General features: G+C 44.6%; 1 pseudogene; it reads right to left on the bottom strand.

Annotated features, from left to right (window-relative positions):
• Window positions 1-1,544: 1,544 nt before the first annotated feature.
• Window positions 1,545-2,739, bottom strand: LOC123151283 (homeobox-leucine zipper protein HOX2-like; annotated as a pseudogene).
• Window positions 2,740-19,549: the final 16,810 nt, after the last annotated feature.

Raw genomic sequence — 19,549 nt, 5'->3', positions numbered from 1 at the left:
AAAACATATAAACTCATAAAATCGATTGTCACAGAACTTTAAGCGTGCGGACCCTACGGGTTCGAGAACTATGTAGACATGACCGAGAAATGTCTCCGGTTAATAAGCAATAATGGAACCTGGATGCTCATATTGGTTCCTACATATTCTACGAAGATCTTTATCGGTCAAACCGCATAACACTATACGTTGTTCTCTTTGTCACCGGTATGTTACTTGCCTGAGATTCGATCGTCGGTATCCCAATACCTAGTTCAATCTCGTTACTGGTAAGTCTCTTTTCTCGTTTCATAATGCAATATCCAAGTGATGTCTTCAACTTTTCCCATTTGTAAGCAATTGAGAATATGGACGATCTTGCAGATCGACCAAAAGCAAAAGAAGAGTTGTGACATGCGTGGGGATGCTGAAACTGGTGGTTTCTTGCGAGGAAGTATATAATCTTAGTCGTTGTGAAAAAAACAGCCATGAAGAGCATTGTTTCCTTTTTAAAAAAGATCAAAAATTAAGTTATGTTACATCAAGCTTAAGTAAGTTACGATAGTCTATATCCACAAAGAAATCCTTTTTCGTGCTAAATTTCACATTAATTACGTGTTTCTATCCGTCTCCCCATGCAATCCATTTTTTCATGATTTTTTTTGAAACCTTTATGTATGATTTTCGGCTAAGTTATGATCCATGATAGACTTTCTATTTCTCTCTTTTCTTAATAAAATTGTTTTCCTGACTCTGGGGACAAATATCACATAGAAAATACAGGCTGAAATACATGAACAACCAAAATGAGGAAACCATGTGTTCTTGGACATGGAAAATTAACAGGTAAAATAGGCAAGTGCAATGCGGAGTATACTAATATCCTAGCTTCTTCTACTAGATGACCAACCTAAAGCAGAAGTCACCTTTAAGATGCAACCTGTCTGGCAGCTCAAAATTGAGTAGATGACACACCAGAAAAACGAAGTCAAGTAGTCATGTAATAATACACCAACTCCTGAGAGCAAGTATAATAGGATGACATAGGCGGGTTGTAAGCATTTAAATATTATATTTTAGATGTGTTGGAGGAGAGAGAGGAGGAGAGAGAAGGGAAGCGGGCTACTAATTAACAGCTGGTTGCAGCACGTGCTCCTAGGCATGTTGTGAGAGAGGGAGATGGGTCATGTATCAAAAAAGTAATACACATTTACATGTAACTATTGTACTTGCAGGTTATAAGCTTGGCTATAAATGATGTGGCAAGACTATATAGCCAGCAGCTGGCTATACTATTAACCATGCTCTGATCAACGCTGCCCACTTCAACATCTAAGCAAATTAGAAAATCACTCAACATGCATGTTGGTGTATTATTACTCAACATGTTAGTAAGTTTGTAGTATGACTATGAATTAGTTTTTGAGTTTCTCATGTTATTTCTTCATCGACTTTTCACATGCATACGTTCATCCCCGCCTGAAGCCCGATATACATCGATCATTCAGCCCTAAATTGTTAGATTTAATTAACTTACATTTCCCTAAGACGGAGAATACGAAGGATTAAACTTTCTGCTAGACTTGCTTAAGTTTGTGAGTTGTGACAATGCCGTCATTTCTGTTAGCTTGCTTGGCATGCTGATCATGGCGGTGTCACAGACATAGCTCCTTCTATCTGGCCGGCTTGACCACCTTCGCGAGCCTCGAAGAACCACCATACATCGCTCCGGTGTCTCTGAACGCACAGAAGAATTGCCATTCTTTGAGGGATGGCATTGGCATGCCGGTGCCGGCATTGGCAGAAAAACGGGGCACGGTGCAGGCCGAGGCGGAGGACGTGGACGCGACGCGCTTGCGGGAGAGGGACATGGTGAGGGTGGTGAGCGGCCCCTCCGAGGCGCCGTTGTGTGCCTGCGGTGCGGCCTTGAGCGCCCTGAGCTCGGCCACCTCCTTCTCGAGGCGCTTGTTCTACTCAGTGAGCTGCTCGCACTAGCGCTTCATGTACTCGCAGTCCACCTACGTCTGCTTGAGCTTGGTCCGAGCGCGGCGGTTATGGAACCACACCTCCACCTGCTGCGGCCGCAGTCCCAGCCGGTTCGCTAGCGCCTTATTCTGCTTCTGCAAATCGTAGGGAGAAATACCGGTCAACCCAATGCGATCGATCACAAAGAATCCATGGACGAACACTACACGAGCGGGGTGGATAGATCATCGGAGAAGGGCGAGGACTTACAGGGTTGAGCGCGCTGTGCGTCTTGAAGCACTCCTCGAGGACGGCGGACTGGTCCTTGGACATCCTAAGATTCTTGCGGCCGCCGGCTCCATCGCCGCCGCCGTCGTCCTCGTCGCTGCTCGCGGCGGGGAAGACGCCGGAGCTGGTGTGCTCCAGGCCCCTCTTGGTCCCGGCACTGATGCCGCTCTCGGGCGACGTGGACGGACTCATCCCCGGCTCCTCCTCCCTATGCAGCAGCTGTTGTGTGAACTCCTGCGTGGGGCCCGCCACACCGACAACGGAGCTGAGCGCGGCGGTCTAGTGCCGCGAGTGGGACATGGAGGCCGGGGAGGAGGAGGTGGTGGTGGTGGAGGACGTGAGGCTGCCCTGGGAGGCGAGCCCAAGCCCCGGCCCGAGGTCTAGGTCGAGGCCGGCGGCGTGATGCATCATCGATCTCTGGCGAGCCCGATCCGATCTGAGAACACTCCGGTGTAGAGGATGGATGATGGTACGGTGGCAGTGCTCGGTGGTGGTGATGTGATGTGATGATCTCGTCTGGTGTGGGCATGCGGCGGCGGGGTGGTGGGCTATAAGTAATGGCATGTTTGGTTCAAATAAGTCACCTGACTTTTAATTTAGGTGACTTAAAACCACTGACTTATAAGTCACGCCTGTTTGGTTGTCACCTGACCACACCTTCCCACCTTGTCTTTTTGTAAAGATGATGGGACCCATGCAAAAGGGGGTGACTTATAAGTTTTAAGTTGGGGTGGAGCAACTTATGACTTATAAGTTGGGGTGACTTATAAATTGGGCCTGTTTGGCAAAATAAGTCACTTTTTCACTTTTCGACTTATAAGTTGGTGACTTATTTGGAACCAAGCATGCCCTAAGGTAGAGGTAGGCGACGGAGCGACCAAATGATGAGTTGTTCGATGATGGGGGAGGTGCCCGGATCTCCTCTCCTGTCCACAACATTGGGTAAATTATGGCGATAAATGGGTAGATAATGGAGTATTATTAATTGGCTGTGAATGAATGGGTAAATAATGGCGATAAATAGTTTCCATTCCGCGCCACCCGCTCATCATCGCCAGCCACCATGCATGCTAGCTCCTCCTGGATCAATCTGTCTTGACTCGGTCCGGCTATCCCTCCCTCTCGGCTCGGCTCCAAGCAGTGCCGAGGCGCTCCTTGGGCTTGGCTAAGTTGTGGTCGTGTGGCTGGTTGTATGCGCCATGCAACTCGGCGCGGGACTGCGGGGGTACGACAAGCTTGGTGCGTGCGGGCTGTCTCGTGCTTGCCTGCTTGCTTAGTGCCTAGCTAAGCTAGTGCGCTTGCAATGCACGTTAGAGCATGGTTAATAATATAGTCAACCTTATAGCTGGTAAGTACAATAGCTGAATATAAATATGTATTTTGTTGATACAAGGTCCATCTTGCTCTCTCACAAAATGCCTAAGAGCACGTGCTGCAGCCGGTTGTTAACTAGTAGCCCGTTTCTCTTCTTTTTCCTCTTCTCTTTTCAACTAAGCAAAAATATAATATTCAATGTCTTACAGCCCGCCTACATCACCCTATTGTACTTGCTCTTATGTCACGCGGATCGTGGGTGTTTGTTCCGGTGGCGATGCTCCCTTTCCTTCTTAGCCATGCTGCATTTGTATACTCACCGGTCTGATCAGTTCATCTGTTTGTTGTTTGCTTAACCAACTCCTTCTGCAAATGTCTAATTTACATGTCAAACTAGTATCCCTACTAACCCTACGGGCACTCTCCTATTGCTCCCTACAAAGGAGTCCCACGAAAAATGAAACAATTTAGTGGTAGCAATAATAATTCTTGTTTTCTTTTTTGGGTTTTCTCTTGGTTTTCGTTCATTAGCCGGGAATGTTAGGTTTTTGGGTCCTGTTTTCCTTATAAGCCGGACAAACTCTCTTCTTTTTAATGACATGCAGGAACCCCCTGCCCTCACACGAGGTTTCTCAAAAAGGAAAATTCTATAAAGTGTACAACTCCCACGTATTGCGACGATCCAAACTAACATCACCACATGTATGGCAGAGTATGGAGCAATCCCTCGGTTCTAAGATAAAGCTTGTGATCTGGATCTTCCGGAACATGCGCTTTGCAGCATGAATGAGTGTCTGAAATGTTGGTTTCTGTTTTATTAAATGGAACCGGGGGGCGGAAAAACTCCCCTGATAATCTAAAAAAAATCTGGATTACAATATTTTGGTCATATAACTATCATCCAAGGTGTATCTTCCAAAACAACCCTAGAACTACTACATATCAAGGACTAACTATACAACACATTTGCACATATTTTTTACAAAGGCTAGAAAACTTACGAACATGTTGAACTAACGAAAACCGATGCAAAACCAACGCAAGAAAAGCAATGAACAGTTATACCTTCAATTGAAAGAAAAGAGCTCTAAGTTTATTACAACATGTTAACTCTTAAAATTTGAATGACAAGTATTGTAAAATAATAAACTTAATTATCTCTACATTGGTTCATACCAGTCTTTAATTAATACATGAAAGACAAATGCGAAATACCAATCCAACACTTCGCTGGCCTTTTATGCATTGATAAAACCTACCAAGAAAATGCCAATTGCCAGCTCTTTTCTACATTGAAAATTGAGATCACATATGTTACATGGGAAAATACAAGACCTCATTATACAACAAATAAAAAAGTGCCAACGATACACACCACGACTACATGGCTTATAGAATTTTAGCTATCTGTTGCTCCTTGTGCATCCTTGTCGTGGAAGATCATGTTTGATTGGGAGCTGGATATCCTCTCCTTCCTGGCACTCGTTGTATCCAGGTATTATATTGATTAGCTATAAATAAATAATAGATAATCGTCATAAATTGTTTCCATTCCATGCAATTCGCCTCATCTTAGCGGCCAATTACTGTGCATGCTCCTCCTGGATCTGAATCTTTCTCCTTTCCTTGCCCTGTCTGGCTCCAGGCCGAGCCGACGCATTTCCTTGGGCTTGCGGAACAAGGCTAAATAGTGTCTATGTGTATGCATTGGACCTCAATGCAAGAGCGAAGGGGTACAACAGTCTTGGTGCGCGCGATTGTCTCGTGCTTGTTTGGTTTGATGAGATCATGTATTATTAGCAGCAATATCTGTTGGGGAACGCAGTAATTTCAAAAAAATTCCTACGCACACGCAAGATCTATCATGATGATGCATAGCAATGAGAGGGAAGAGTGTTGCCCAGTACCCTCGTAGACCGTAAGCAGAAATGTTATGACAACGCGGTTGATGTAGTCATACGTCTTCACGATCTGACCGATCCTAGTACTGAAAGTACGGCACCTCCGAGATCAGCACACGTTCAGCTTGGTGACGTCCCACGAACTCTTGATCCAGTTGAGTGTCGAAGGAGAGCTTTGTCAGCACGACGGCGTGATGACGGTGATGATGAAGCTACCAGCATAGGGATTCGCCTAAGCTTTATGATGATATGACCGAGGTGGATTATGGTGAAGGGGGGCACCGCACACGTCTAAGAGATCAATGATCAACTTGTGTGTTCTAGGGTGCCCCTGCCCCCGTATATAAAGGAGCAAGGGGGAGGCCGGCCGGCCCTCGGGGCGCGCCAGGAGAGGAGGAGTCCACCTCCTAGTAGGAGTAGGACTCCCCTTTTTCTAGTCCTACTAGGAGGGGGAAAGGAAGGAGGAGAGGGAGAAGGAAAGGGCCCCCCCCCCTTCCCTAGTCCAATTCGGACCAGAGGGGGAGGGGGCGCGTGGCCTGCCCTGGTCGGCCCTCTCTCATTCCCACTAAGGCCAATGTGGCCCATTAGTTCCCCCGAGGAGGGTTCCGGTAACCCTCCGGCACTCCAGTTTTCTCCAAAATCACCCGGAACACTTCCGGTGTCCGAATATAGCCATCCAATGTATCAATCTTTATGTCTCGACCATTTTGAGACTCCTTTTCATGTCCGTGATCATATCCGGGACTCCAAACAACCTTCGGTTCATCAAAACACATTTACTCATAATACCGATCGTCACCGAACGTTAAGCGTGCGGACCCTATGGGTTCGAGAACTATGTAGGCATGACCGAGACTCATCTCCGGTCAATAACCAACAGCGGAACCTGGAAGCTCATATTGGTTCCTACATATTCTACGAAGACCTTTATTGGTCAAACCGCATAACAACATACGTTGTTCCCTTTGACATCGGTATGTTACTTGCCCGAGATTCGATCATCGGTATCTCAATACCTAGTTCAATCTCGTTATCGGCAAATCTCTTTACTCGTTCCATAATGCTACATCCCACAACTAACTCATTAATTACATTGCTTGCAAGGCTTATAGTGATATACATTACCGAGAGGGCCCAGAGATACCTCTCCGATACTCGGAGTGACGAATCCTAATCTCGATCTATGCCAACTCAACAAACACCATCGGAGACACCTGTTGAGCATCTTTATAGTCACCCAGTTACGTTGTGACGTTTGATAGCACACTAAGTGTTCCTCCAGTATTCGGGAGTTGCATGATCTCATAGTCATAGGAACATGTATAAGTTATGGAGAAAGCAATAGCAACAAACTAAACGATCGTCGTGCTAAGCTAACGGATGGGTCAAGTCAATCACATCATTCTCTAATGATGTGACCCCGTTAATCAAATGACAACTCATGTCTATGGTTAGCAAACATAAGCATCATTGATTCAACGAGATAGTCAAGTAGTGGCATACTAGTAACACTCTGTTTGTCCATGTATTCACACATGTACTAAGTTTCCAGTTAATACAATTCTAGCATGAATAATAAAGATTTATCATGATATAAGGAAATATAAATAAGAACTTTATTATTGCCTCTAAGGCATATTTCCTTCAGTATCCCACTTGCACTAGAGTCAATGATCTAGATTACATTGTAATGATTCTAACACCCATGGAGTCTTGGTACTAATCATGTTTTTCTCGTGAGAGGGGCTTAGTCGACGGGTCTGCAACATGTAGATTCATATGTATCTTGCAAATCTCTATGTCTCCCTCCTTGACTTGATCGTGGATGGAATTGAAGCGACTTTTGATGTGCTTGGTTCTCTTGTGAAATCTGGATTCCTTTGCCAAGGCAATTGCACTAGTATTGTCACAAAAGATTTTCATTGGACCCGATGTACTAGGTATGACACCTAGATCGGGTATGAACTCCTTCATCCAGACTCCTTCATTTGCTGCTTCCGAAGCAGCTATGTACTCCGCTTCACATGTAGATCCTGCCACGGCGCTCTGTTTGGAACTGCACCAACTGACAGCTCCACCATTTAATAAAAATACGTATCCGGTTTGTGACTTAGAGTCATCCGGATCAGTGTCAAAGCTTGCATCGATGTAACCATTTACGATGAGCTCTTAGTCACCTCCATAAACGAGAAACATATCCTTAGTCCTTTTCAGGAATTTCGGGATGTTCTTGACCGCTGTCTAGTGATCCACTCCTGGATTACTTTGGTACCTCCCTGCCAAACTAATAGCAAGGCATACATCAGGTCTGGTAGACAACATTGCATACATGATAGAACCTATGGTTGTAGCATAGGGAATGACTTTTATTTTCTCTCTATCTTCTGCAGTGGTCGGGCATTGAGTCTGACTCAACTTCACACCTTGTAACACAAGCAAGAACCCTTTATTTGCTTGTTTTGAACTTCCTCAAAACTTTATCAAGGTATGTGCTTTGTGAAAGTCCAATTAAGCGTCTTGATCTATCTCTATAGATCTTGATGCCCAATATATAAGCAACTTCACCGAGGTCTTTCATTGAAAAATTCTTATTCAAGTATCCTTTTATGATATTCAAAAATTCAGTATCATTTCCAATCAGCAATATGTCATCCACATATAATATCAGAAATGCTACAGAGCTCCCACTCACTTTCTTGTAAATACAAGATTCTCCAAAAGTCTTTATAAAACCATATGCTTTGATCACACTATCGAAGCGTATATTCCAACTCCGAGAGGCTTGCACCAGTCCATAAATGTATCGCTGGAGCTTGCACACTTTGTTAACACCTTTTGGATCGACAAAACCTTCTGGTTGCATCATATACAACTCTTCTTTAAGATATCCATTAAGGAATGCAGTTTTGACATCCATTTGCCAAATTTCATAATCATAAAATGCGGCAATTGCTAACATGATTCGGACGGACTTAAGCATCGCTACGGGTGAGAAGGTCTCATCGTAGTCAACTCCTTGAACTTGTTGAAAACCTTTTGCAACAAGTCGAGCTTTGTAGACAGTAACATTACCGTCAGCGTCAGTCTTCTTCTTGAAGATCCATTTATTCTCTATGGCCCGCCGATCAACGGGCAAGTGAACCAAAGTCCACACTTTGTTCTCATACATGGATCCCATCTTAGATTTTATGACGTCAAGCCATTTTGCGGAATCTGGGCTCATCATCGCTTCCTCATAGTTCATAGGTTCGTCATGGTCAAGTAACATGACCTCCAGAATAGGATTACCATACCACTCTGGTGCGGATCTTACTCAGGTTGACCTATGAGGTTTGGTAGTAACTTGATCAGAAGTTTCATGATCATCATCATTAGCTTCCTCACTTACTGGTGTAGGAATCACTCGAACTGATTTCAGTGATGAACTACTTTCCAATAAGGGAGTAGGTACAATTACCTCATCAAGTTCTTCTTTCCTCCCACTCACTTCTTTCGAGAGAAACTCCTTCTCTAGAAAGGATCCATTCTTAGCAACGAATATATTGCCTTCGGATCTATGATAGAAGGTGTACCCAACAGTCTCCTTTAGGTATCCTGTGAAGACACATTTCTCCGATTTGGGTTCGAGCTTATCAGGTTGAAGCTTTTTCACATAAGCATCTCAGCCCCAAACTTTAAGAAACGATAACTTGGGTTTCTTGCCAAACCATAGTTCATAAGGTGTCGTCTCAACGGATTTTGATGGTGCCCTATTTATTGTGAATGCAGCCATCTCTAAAGCATAACCCCAAAACGATAGCGGTAAATCAGTGAGAGACATCATAGATCGCACCATATCTAATAAAGTGTGGTTACGATGTTCGGACACACCATTACGTTGTGGTGTTCCAGGTGGCATGAGTTGCGAAACTATTCCGCATTGTTTCAAATGAAGACCAAACTCATAACTCAAATATTCACCTCCACGATTAGATCACAGAAACTTTATTTTCTTGTTATGATGATTTTCTACTTCACTCTGAAATTCTTTGAACTTTTTAAATGTTTCAGGCTTATGTTTCATCAAGTAGATATACCAATATCTGCTCAAATCATCTGTGAAGGTGAGAAAATAATGATATCCGCCCCGAGCCTCAATGTTCATTGGACCACATACATTAGTATGTACGATTTCCAATAACTCTGTTACTCGCTCCATTGTTCCGGAGAACGGTGTTTTAGTCATCTTGCCCGTGAGGCATGGTTCGCAAGTACCAAGTGATTCATAATCCAGTGATTCCAGAAGTCCATCAGAATGGAGTTTCTTCATGCGCTTTACACCAATATGACCCAAACGGCAGTGCCACAAATAAGTTTTGGCTTCAACACTATGAATATGTGTATCACTACTATCAAGATTTTAGTAAAAATAAACCACTCATCAAGGGTGCATGACCATAAAAGATATTACTCATATAAATAGAACAACCATTATTCTCTGATTTAAATGAATAACCGTCTCGCATCAAACAAGATCCAGATATAATGTTCGTTCTCAACGCTGGCACCAAATAACAATTATTTAGGTCTAAAACTAATCCCGAAGGTAGATGTAGAGGTAGCGTGCCGACGACGATCACATCGACTTTGGAACCATTTCCCACGCGCATCGTCACCTCGTCTTTAGCCAATCTTCGCTTAATCCGTAGTCCCTATTTCGAGTTGCAAATATTAGAAACAGAACTAGTATCAAATACCCAGGCGCCACTGCGAGCTCTGGTAAGGTACACATCAATACCAGTGACCAGTCCCTTTGCAGTAGAAGCACTCAGTTTTAGGCTTAGGTCCAGACTTGGGTTTCTTCGCTTGAGCAGCAACTAGCTTGCTGTTCTTCTTGAAGTTCCCCTTCTTTCCTTTACCCTTTTTGTTTTTCTATTTGTTTGCTGCTGTTTTGGCTTTAGTAAAAATACTATAGCATTTTGTAAAATGCTGGAATAATCTGTGGACACTCTCTAGATTATTCTAGTGGCCCACATTTAATTTCAGCATTATCTGAGCATTTAAATTATTTATAGTATTTAAATGCCCAAAGTCAAATACAATATGAATTAATTCAAAAATCCAGGAATGACCTAGAAATATGTTCATCATTTTTGGCAGAGGTTTTCACCCTTATCAGAAATCATGAACATTTTCAAAGGGCATTTTTGGGTTCATTGAAAATGACTTTAGTTGAGCCTATTTGAAAACCATGTGGTGCTAGGGTTTGAACATCCCCATTTCAAGTTTCTGAGAATTTAAACATGATGCAAGATGATGATGCAAAGACAAGCAAGGCCAAAGCTAGGGCTGCGACAACTCACCCCCACTAAACAAGAATCTCGTCTCGAGATTCAAGGCGTGAGGTAAGAAGACAGAGGGGTCACAAGGCTAACACGATCTTCATGATCCAACTTCCCTTCTTGAAGATGTTGAATCATTGCTTCAAATTGATCTTGACGTCTTTTCTTTGAAATCTTCTTGCAACTATGATGACGAAAGAGAGGAAACTCGACAGAATTCGATCTTCACAAAGATCAAGCGATACACAATCAACTTATGGAATGAGACGATAGAACGTCTCTCAAGCTGGGACACAATGCACACATTAGGGTGATGGAAAGAAGCGGATGATAAAGGTTCAAATTTGGTAGGCAACAATTCCACGCTTAAGTAGGATGGTGCATGGTTTCAAAGTAGCGAGGAGATAATTGCCATGATACCATAACGAGACATCTTAAGGAAGGTGACTTGCAGAAATATTCGCTTAAGTGGCAAAAAGAATTACTTTTGATTCAGAGATCATTGAAACTCTTCATACCGGCTTAAGGCAATTTACAATTGATCGTTTGAAATAGCTCGAAGAAATGGCATACTCGGACTAGGATGGATGATGTGGACTACCTTGTTGAAGACAACGCAAGGGATGATTTGCTTGCGCGTGCTCTCAAGAACTTGAGCATTTCCATATTCATCAAGGTTCTACCAACATCCGTGGCAAGGATCCTGGCAACACGACATACTACCATGATGACTAGTGATGGATGATGCGGATACAAAGGAAGATAACACCTTCTCAGATCTTTCCTTAGCGAGGCTAAGGGAACAGAATCTGGACGATCGACCGAGAGACATTTAGCACTCCGCTTCTAATGTTCTCCTTGATGTTCTAGCGTAATCCATTCATAGATATGGTTTGATATCTAGAACATCAAGTAAAAGGTCGAACTTCAGAAGCTCAAGAATCCATAAGGAATAACTACGGAGGCAGATCCTGCGAGATCCTTATGGGGAGGTGACCAACTTCTTCAACCAAGATACTACAATAATAGGCCTTCCGGCTAGGTGTGTTGGCCACGACATCCACGTTACCGGTTACAGAGAGACCAACATTATAGTTCTTGGAGTACATTCCAACCATCATATCTGCCTGAGATTCAGATCTGGTTGGTGTTAGGATATTCCAGACCCATCCAGTCTAGAAAGAAAATGAGAGTTTGCAACACAATTTGACGAGATGACGTTGCGAGATTCTCGGGGAATGAACTGCGATAGCAAGCTCCAAAACATGAGCCGGTTCTGCTACAAACTTGTGAACACGCTATCCAAGACGAGCATGACCACGTAGTAGTCTTATAGTAAAACACTATCAAGTTCAGGTGGGGAACCATCATCAAGGATTTCGAAGTCTTTACACAAGTCCATGGATTAGATCCCAAGCGTAGACTTCTTTGCCTTGAACAAGTCAATCAGTGGCTTGGTGGGCTACGGAATACATATGGAGTGGAGGTAATTAATCTACCAAACCATAGAATACATTCACACATGCATAACTGACTTGGGATGGTACCAGGGGAAACAAAAACAATCTTTCTCGAACTCACGGCGGCAACTTGCACCAGGTGCACATGAATTCGAGGAAGTCACTTCTTCCATTCAAGCATAAGCTTCATGAACGGAACACGAAGGCATTGCTTATAAAGTTTCCAACACTAGGTTGATGTTCAACATGAATCATGGGGGACACAAAATGCTGCTGATGGGCTCAACAACAACTCATCGGAATTTCCATATCACTGGACTTCCACCATCATGTGAACACGATGATAGTATTGATTAGACCAAAAGATGTAATGGTGTATGCTCGAGGGATCAACCACGGGTAAGACAACATTACGAACATCGTTGGTTCTGATTTGACTTGACGATAGCCCATACTCAAGTCAAAGTTTTGATAAGGCAATAGATCCAACAACTGATCACGAGGACCAATTGATGGAGATATCATCTTTCTTCAACACACACACACACAGAGAAGATATCCCTTAACATGAACTAAGTCAGACAAGCTTTTATCTTCCAATTCTCCAATTTATTGTTTAGCTTAACCAACTAGCTCAGGGGTATCCAACACAGATTCTTGGAGAAAGGGTGGTTTGGAGGAAAAACCAGCATGATCACGAACTCAACATAGCGGTCAGGTGACAACCTGGTAATACTTCCGAGAAGATATTCGGAAGATCATGAACCAGCGATATGTTACTAAGCTCGAGAAGAATCTTGCTTTTCAGAGCAAGACGATATGAATAAATAAGCAAGGGATTGAATAATCCTAACTCATTGATCGAAGAGTGCACCGGAAAAAAGGACAAGGTAGCACGATCAATCCTAGAATAGTGTTTCAATAACCAACACGCTAAGAATGATATTAGTGTCCATTAACTACTAAGCAACATGGTTGCTAGGAGTATTGATTTCACACATCATGGTTCACATGCCGGCATTCCGGTTGCGACAACACGGAACCGAGGAATGAAAAATGATGGCAAGAAGTATCTCTGCATCAAGAATTCATGAGAGATGGTGCAATTCTCATGACAATCCTGACATAAAGGGGGTAATACTCCAGGGTAGAACAGAGTAAACGCTGGATGGGCATTTGATCTGCAGAACACAACTACTTTGACTCAATCCTGGATATGGATGAGGTACTGGAGTTTGTTTTTCCTAGTCATTCTGAAATAGGATGGCTTAACGGACCACAAGGATAATAAGCATCGATAACATGGATGCACAATTACTCCTGACTATCAATTGATAGACGATGGTCGGAATACAAATGAAGAGGGACAACTCAAGAGGACATATATCTTTCTGAGTTGTGGATGCATAGATTAACATGTCGAACCAAGTTCAACAGGTTTCTTCCAGATAACCCATGCAGAAAGGTAGAACTGGTAGAATCACAATTATGAATGGAGGACTCCTCAAGAGTACTCTGATTGTGATATTTTGGTTCAAAGAACTTCTGCCTTAATGGTTTATGGTATTTGGAAGAAAGAAATACCACGGACCTCGAGGACTGTCGCAAGGTTACTAATATCCTAAAGGAACGAGCAAACACTATCAACAGGAGGTAAGTAGGGTGAATCTCGGGTTCAAGAACCCAGGAATGGAATACCTACTACTAAATGGCATCACGGGATGCTTTCGAGAATGGTGGCCAGAATCATCACACCGGAAACACAAAACATGGCTAGATTACTAGGTGACTCCCTAAAACACCTAGGGTCATAATAATAGCTCCAACGTATATGTCGAGGCAATAGAGTACCTCAACTGACCGGTAGTGTGATTAATCTGGCCCAAATGGACATCAGGAACAGGAGGAAGGGGTTTGCAAATGCAACAGACTACTTAGAAAACTGGGATGACTCGGATAGCATAATGGCTGTAAATGCTCAAAATTATTTGAGACATCCTGCAAAATAGTGGCATAACCACTCAACAACACAATACCAAGGTTCCGAGATCAACTGTCAACATACGGAAGTAGTAGGAATGGAACTGAGGCTTGAAACTATCAATTCTATAAGTGTATGGATTAGAAACACGTCATCTTGATAGATAGATGAGAATGCCTAGTTCTTAATCCCCGTATAAAAGAAGAGGTTGACTCAGATCAGAGGGCATGAGGTATAAGGAGTAAAAAGAGCCTTACGTTCCCTTCCACAATCAATTCCCTTACATAACTAAAGCATTTCTAGACTCGACTTTAACCAGTTTGGCTTGGTAATCCTACAGGCAGTCAGGCTCTGATACCAAAGCTGTCAGGACCCCGATTTTAAGTCACACCGATCTAGCCTGTAACACCTCATATTACTTTGTGGCCTCACGCACGGTATTCCCATGGGTGTCGCCTTACCATGGCCCGAGACCGTTTGCGCCTTTTGGCTCACGTATATGATAGTGTCGCTAGCATCCATATGACAGAGAACCCGGGGCGACATGACTAGTCGTGAACCCAAAATGGCACTAACTTACGGGAACATGCATATGTGAATCAACATCGAGCATGTCGGTCAGCAGCGTGTGATTCCGGGCTGTAGCACTGGGCTAACAGGACTCTGGTAACCCGGGCTGTAGCAGGCTAGGCAGGACTCCGGATGTCACCGTGTGACATTTCCCCGAAGGGACAGACACAGGAACGAAGTGAAACACATGCCGGCCAGTCAAGTGTCCTGAGCAGTAGTGCTGGGCTAGCAGGACTCCGGTGAACCGGGCTGTAGCGGACTACTATGGCTCATGGAAGCACAAGACTACATTTCCCCATAAGAGAGGCTACCAAGGATAAAAAACTAGGTTGCCGGATCCCACACATACCAAGCATTTCAATCATACACACAATATGCTCGACATGTGTAACTACAACATGGCATCACAACATAACTCTATGACTCAAGTATTTATTCATTAGGCTCCGGGAAGCGAGATATTACAAACATGGGTCTCATGACCCAACACACAGAGCATACAAGCAACAAGCACATGCGGGAGCTTAACTTGTCTGAGTACAGACAACTACAAATGAAGAAGGCTGAGAAGTCTGACTATCTACCAGATCCTGCCGAGGGCACAAGATCGTAGCTGAGGTATCAAGCTAAACGTCGAAGTCCACGCGGAACTACTAGCGAGACTGAAGTCCCTCTGCAAAACATAAATTAAGCAAACGTGAGTACAAAGGTACTCAGGAAGACTTACATCAGAACTAGCTACATATGCATCGATATCAACAAGGGGGGTGGAGTTTGACTGCAGCAAGCCAGCTTTGACTCAGTGGCTAACCTGAACTACGACTGCAAGCAACTCTTTTGAGGTGGTGCACACGAGTCCACATATTCACCATATCAATACACCACTATGGATCTGCTCCCATCTCCCTACAAGAACGCCATCCATAGCACTCACGCTTATCTTGCGCATTTTAGAGTATCCACTTTCACTTGTCTATGAACTATGCAAGGGGTGCAAGTTTCCATATCCGAGGAATCCGGCTATTCGAATAGATAATGATAACCCTGCAGGGGTGTACTTCTTCACACACGCTCCCACCACTTATCACCATATACACGTCATGTATCTCGGCAACCTTCAAGCGGAAGCCTGGCGAGGGTATCGGCCATGGCCTACCTAAACACTCAAGTCTCTAGTCCAGGTTTATCACCTATCCAGGTTCCATCCACAGGGTGTCCGGCCGAGGTTTCCACATATGGCCCCGAACGATGTGAACAGGGTTCCCGAGACACCAAACGGGCGCCCGGTACACCGTGCCATGGTGTATCTACCGCATCATAGCCCACCCCTGGGGTCAGCGCTACGCACGGCCACCAACACATAACCTACAAACACCAGAAACTAGTTGCAACTCCTGGACAGAGTACTAGGGTGATTAAGAAGCCGAGAGGGTCAATTAAGGATCCCAATGAGTGGTAGTAGTTGTTCATGGATCACAGACACAGAACTTAGTTCCTGAGGACGGTTTCAATGAGACAACCCACCATGTACTCCTACATGGCCTCTCACCGCTACCTTTACCAAATCGTGTTCACACACTTAGCTCACACACAGTAGGACATGTTCACACACCTTCGATTCGTTCCCGATGAATCAGACCTGACACAACTCTATGCAATAGCAGGCATGACAAACAAGCATGAATGAGTAGGCACATCAGGGCTCAAACAACTCCTACTCATGCTAGTGGGTTTCGTCTATTTAATGTGGCAATGACAGGTCATGCAGAGGATAAGGGGTTCAACTACCGCAGCAAATAACAGATGAATCGTTGTTGTCCTAATGCAGTAAAAGAGAGCAGGAGCGAGAGAGTGGGCTTGTATCGGAATGAACAAGGGGGTTGTGCTTGCCTGGCACTTCTGAAGATATCATTGGGTCTTCATCAGTGTCAACGATCACAGCGTCGGTACAACGTCTACCGAGAGGGGACAACCACCGGCAACAGAGAAGGAACACAATCAAAGCAATGCACAGCATGATGCATGATAATGACATGGCAATATGTTTTTGATTGAGCTAATGCAACTAGCAACACCATTAAATGAAGTTGGTTTGAATACAAGATTCAAATTCAAACTCCATATATGATTACTTAAATGCCATTTATTTGTTTTGTCCAAAACAGAGGACAAACATTGTTCAAACATGCATGAAGATGCCATAAACAGATTCCTTGAATTTTTGTGATAATTTTTCATATATAAATTATTTCATTTGGAGTTACGGTTTAATTTCTATGAATTTTAGAAGTTTTGGGCATTTTCTAGAATTTCTGAATTATTTTAAATCCAGAAAATGATTATCTGCGTCAGCTTTGCGTCATAATGGCGTCAGCAGGTCAACAGGGCTGTCCAGGTCAAACTTGACGGCTGGGCCCCACTAGTCAGTCTCACAGTTAACTATTTGGGTTAACTAGACTAACTAAACAACACTGGGCCCACTGGTTAGTGACTAACTAAACTAACTTAATTAAGTTTAGCTCTAACTAACTAGGTTAGCTGGGCGAGGCCCGTATGTCAGTGACTCAAAGGTCAAATGGAGGTCAACCTCAGGTCAAACCCGACGCTAACTGGGCTTTGACCCACTGTAGGGCCCGCTGTCAGTGACTAGGTGAGGTCCAGCTGGCGGGGATTAGCACTAATGACCCCGCCACGTCGGTTATCGCTGGAGTTGGCCGACGGCGACCAAACCTGCGGCGGCAACGCGCCGGACTTGCGCTAAAGGCGATGGGGGCGGTGGCTAAGGGCATCGGGGCGTAGCCCGGACTCGCCCGCATCCAGGGAGGTAGGTGGGTGGCCGTGGGGGCACCAGAGCTCACCAGAACGGAGCTCGCGGCGGCGGCCGGAGCTTGGGTGACGATGGATTCGGGGCTAGAGAGCGTGGGAGGGGGAGGTACTGGTGGCTACGGGTTCGCGGAGACGCGCTGAGCACACTGGTGTGCTCGGACATGGGCTGCAGTGCCCATGGCCGCGTCTGCGTCATCGCCGGCGGCGAGGAGCTAACGGCTTTGGTGGAAGATGCGGCTAGAGTACGGGAACGAGCTCAGGGAGGAGGGGATAGACGCAGCAGCTCACAGTGAGTTGAACGAAGGCCTCGGCGTGCTCGGGGAGGGGTTGGTGACGACGGGAGGTCGGTGGCGATCTCCAGCGGCAGAGGAGGAAGAAGACGATGGCAACGGCGATGCAGGCCGTCTGGGCTTGGTTCCTTCGTCTTGGAGAAACGGCGCGAAGATTTAGACCTCGGGGGCACGACCGGAGGGCGAGGGGACGGTTGTGGCTGTGCGTACGCGAGACGGTGGCCGGCGGTTGCTCTCGAATGGAGCTCGGGGAGGAGCTAGGGGGTGAGGGAGAGAGCAGAGAGTGAGGGAGAGGAGCGAGGGGTCTCCAGGGGGTGTCGTGGCGCTCAGAGCCGTCCCCAGCAATAGCGGCAACCAGGAGCTGGCCGAGCGCATGCGCGCGTGCCGCGGCCACACGCCCTCCTGCCTACTGGCAGGAGGTTAGGGGTGACTGGCGCGTGGGCCTCGTGGGCTGGCTGTCCACTGGGCCGGCCAGGTAAGTCCAGGTAGGCTTTTTTTTGTTTTTCTATTTGTTTGCTGCTGTTTTGGCTTTAGTAAAAATACTATAGCATTTTGTAAAATGCTGGAATAATTTGTGGACACTCTCTAGATTATTCTAGTGGCCCACATTTAATTTTAGCATTATCTGAGCATTTAAATTATTTATAGTATTTAAATGCCCAAAGTCAAATACAATATGAATTAATTCAAAAATCCAGGAATGACCTAGAAATATGTTCATCATTTTTGGCAGAGGTTTTCACCCTTATCAGAAATCATGAACATTTTCAAAGGGCATTTTTGGGTTCATTGAAAATGACTTTAGTTGAGCCTATTTGAAAACCATATGGTGCTAGGGTTTGAACATCCCCATTTCAAGTTTCTGAGAATTTAAACATGATGCAAGATGATGATGCAAAGACAAGCAAGGCCAAAGCTAGGGCTGTGACATCTATGCAGCAATGAGGATAATCCTCAAGTTACGGACCCAGTCCGTGTAGTTGCAACCATCATCTTTCAACTTAGCTTTCTCTAGCAACGCATTAAAATTCAACGGAACAACAGCACGGACCATCTATCTACAACAACATACACATGCAAAATACTATCAGGTACTAAGTTCATGATAAATTAAAGTTCAGTTAATCAAATTACTTAAGAACTCCCACTTAGATAGACATCTCTCTAATCATCTAAGTGATCACGTGATCCATATCAACTAAACCGTGTCCGATCATCACGTGAGATGGAGTAGTTTTCAATGGTGAACATCACTATGTTGATCATATCTACTATATGATTCACACTCGACCTTTCGGTCTTAGTGTTCCGAGGCCATATCTGCATATGCTAGGCTCGTCAAGTTTAACCCGAGTATTCTGTGTGTGCAACACTGGCTTGCACCCGTTGTATGTGAACGTAAAGCTTATCACACCCAATCATCACGTGGTGTTTCGACACGACGAACTGTAGCAACGGTGCATACTCAGGGAGAACACTTGTACCTTGAAATTTAGTGAGAGATCATCTTATAATGCTACCGCGAAACTAAGCAAAATAAGATGCATAAAAGATAAACATTACATGCAATCAATATAAGTGATATGATATGGCCATCATCATCTTGTGCCTTTGGTCTCCATCTTCAAAACACCGTCATGATCATCATCGTCAC

Source organism: Triticum aestivum, chromosome 7A (assembly GCF_018294505.1).
Source record: "Triticum aestivum cultivar Chinese Spring chromosome 7A, IWGSC CS RefSeq v2.1, whole genome shotgun sequence".
NCBI lineage: Eukaryota > Viridiplantae > Streptophyta > Magnoliopsida > Poales > Poaceae > Triticum > Triticum aestivum.
Note: the sequence above shows the minus strand (reverse complement) of the source record. Positions and strands in the feature narration are given on the sequence as shown.